We start from the raw sequence: 3,381 nt of genomic DNA on the forward strand, positions 1-3,381 counted from the left end.
GTCCAGTGACCAGCTGGGAGAAAAACCGGCCCTGGCGTTGAGCGCCCACTAGTCTCACTTTGGGATGAGGCTGGGCGGGGGAGCGGGCCGGCTGGTGGAACTGGAGTGCGGAGGAGAGAGGGGAGGGGGGCAGGGGCTTCACAGCCCCGGGCTCCTTCTTTTCAGAACACATGCTGATGAGTAACAGGACCGGGTCTAAGAGCAGGGGGTGTGGCTAAAGACAGAAAACCAGTGTGTCCCTGCCTTCCTGGAGCTTCCAGTCTAGCGGTGAAGACAGTTAACAGACAAATACTTTCAAATAATTTATAAGAAAACGGAGAGCTCACAGAATGTCTCAGAAGAGAAGCACAAGGGCGGCAAGAGGCTGGTTTCACGGTTCACGCTCAGGATCCCCGGGCAGCTGACCTGGTCCCCTAGGTCCTGGGCCCACTGCTCACCCCACACCGGTTCTAGCCAGCCACCTCCTCCTCTGAGATCCAGCTCCATCATCTGTCAAATAAAGACAGCACTGTGCCAGCCTCGGAGGTGGCTGTGGGCATCAGATGTGAGGCGCCTGGTCAGTACAGCTGACAGGCAGTGAGCACACAGTCACCGGCTGCGGGGGTCACGATCAGCACACCGTCACCGGCTGCGGGGGTCACGGGGGTCACGATCACGCACGTTTGCTCTGGGTCTGGGTTCTGTTCTCCGTATGCCACCTCCTCTCTCATCCTTGTCTCTCCGACCTTCAGCAAAAACCACCCTCAACGCACAGGCACGCACGAATGTGTGCACACGTGCATGTGCCCGCATGTGTGTACACACTCGCCGTTTCACCTGGTTCTCATTATTCACTTATTCATTCATTCAAGGCTGGTATGTTTATATCCCTCTCCCTCCCCCCGCCGCCTCACCGACCAGGCCCTATAGAGAGATACAAGAATAATTACAGTGCGGTCATTCTCTTTCAAATGTGAAATCGATTGAGGTAAAAAACACCTACATGCGCTATAAGGGAAAGTATTAATAACACAGGAGAGGGGAAGCAACTGCTCAGAGCTCCAGGGAGACACACTAATCTTGTGGGGAGTCAGGCAGCCCCCAGTGGGCACACTGAGGCCCTGGGCTGGCCTGGGGGGCTCCGGGAGCCGTGTGGTTAGAAGTGTCTCTTGCTCCCACCCCCCGACCATCTGTCTGGGCCTCTCTCCCACCCAGAAGAGGCACCGTCTTCTGTGACCCCAGCTCTGGCGCCATCCCAGCCAGCTTCTCCATGGAGCAGGAAAGCGGCTCTGTCCAGCCCCGAGGCACGCTTCCTTCTCCTGAGGCAGGGTCACTCGGCCCAGGGCACCTGGTTTCAGAAGTCGTCTCTTCCTCCAGGTTCTAAACTCAAAATACAAAGCAGAGCTTCCACACTTGCAGGGCAGGACTCACAGCCTCCTAATCAAAGAGTGACGGGATTATGGGACGGCCTAGCCCCCAGAGAAAACCCAGCACTACAATACCAGAGGGAGGAAAGGCCCGGGACCCCAAACTCTGCCCAAAAGATGTGGTACATGTGGCGGACAGGGAACTAGAAGCAATTAACTAATGCTTAGAGTGGCTCTCAGCTGGACTGAGTGACCCCAGGAAAGTCACATTTTCAGGACTATTGGGTGGCAGTATAGTGTGGCAGATAAGGCCGTGGGCTCCAGAGTCGAATGACATGGGCTCAAATCTGAAATGTGTGCCCTTGAGTGAGTTATTTACCCTTTCTGAGCTGCAGGAAATGGAAAACAAGAATCCTAGAAGTGCCTAGAGAAAGAATACTTACTGCAAGCATTATGGAGTTATTAAAGATGCCAAATACAATGATGCACACAAAGCGAGCAAATGCTGTGAGCACTTGGCCTGTGCGCACTCAGTTTACAGCTTCCTCAGCTTCCTTCTCGTTGGGGAGGTGGGAAGTTCCTCTGGAGAAGCAGACTCTGTCTCTGAAGCCATCCCCTGGCCTGGCCCACACTCCGGGGAGGAGCGGAACTGGGCAGAGGAGAGCCCCAGGAGAGAGCACAGAGGGTACACATCTTCCTGAAAAGAGGGCAGGGGGAGGGGGGAGAGGGCAGAAAAGAGCCTGCCTCCCCTCCCCAACTCCTGCCCAGCCTAAACCCCCATCAGGCCCCAGTCATAGACCAGAGTCCCAGACCCAGAGCCGGAGGTGGTGCCAGCCTCACTCATCCACAGCCATCAGGCCAGGTGGGGCTGAGAGTGGTGACCTCCTGCTGGGTGGAGCTCTTGAGGCCCCCAATCCTCTGGCTCACTGGAGCCCAACCCACTGGGGGGGATGTCGGTTCTGAAAACGTGCATGCCTCTGCAGGTGTGAGTGTGGAGAAGGCGTCTCTCTTGCATCCTCCATACAAGATGCCGTCAGTCTGTGAGCTCACTGTCTACAGGAACTTGAATAAAGTAGACACAATTTGAATACATCGCTGTTACCCTGGAGAGCAGACAATCTGCTCAAGTGAGGGGGGAGGGAGCTGTACCTTCAGTGTCCTGGAGCGCGAAGACCCCTGCTCCAGAGGCAGTCCTGCCTCAGCCCTGTCAGGAGACCTGCTTGTAGCAACGGTTTCCCAAGGGTGACCTTCTCATGCTCTGGTGTGTAGAAACCCCCACGGGTCACAGAGTCCCAGATTATCACAAACATTTAAGGGACATCCACTACTTCCCGGCGCTGAGAGTCAAAGGACCTGGGCACTGCCTGCCCTCACGGAGCTCCGGGGAGTCGGTGGGGCCTCACCCACCCAGACGAAGTAGGTAGCATTACTTCACACTTGACAGCCAGGTGCTAGAACAAAGAAACGCGGCCGGGAGTTAGTGGAGCCCTAGCGGAGCGACCCGGAGAAGGCAATGGCACCCCACTCCAGTACTCCTGCCTGGAAAATCGCATGGACGGAGGAGCCTGGTAGGCTGCAATCCATGGGGTCACTGAGGGTCGGACACGACTGAGCGACTTCACTTTCACTTTTCACTTTCATGCATTGGAGAAGGAAATGGCAACCCACTCCAGTGTTCTTGCGTGGAGAATCCCAGGGACGGGGGAGCCTGGTGGGCTGCCGTCTATGGGGTCATACAGAGACCGACACGACTGAAATGACTTAGCAGTAGCAGCAGCAGCGGAGAGACCCGGGTGGGTGACTTCAGTGATGGGTACCTCTCCGTACCTGGCGCCCTGCCCCGCCCCGCCCCACCCTACCCTCCCCTCTGCGCCGGAGCCCCGCCCACTCCCGGAGCCCCGCCCCTCAGCACCTCCCCCTGCGCCGGGGTCCCGCCCCCGCCCCGCCCGGAGCCCCGCCTTCCGCCTCGCAGCTCAGTCCCCGGCCCCGATTGGCTTCAGCAGGAGGCGGCGAGCCAATCCTCGCAGAATCTAAC

The sequence above is a fragment of the Bison bison genome, unplaced genomic scaffold, assembly GCF_000754665.1.
Source record: "Bison bison bison isolate TAMUID 2011002044 unplaced genomic scaffold, Bison_UMD1.0 scf7180017864524, whole genome shotgun sequence".
Classification (NCBI taxonomy): Eukaryota; Metazoa; Chordata; class Mammalia; order Artiodactyla; family Bovidae; genus Bison; species Bison bison.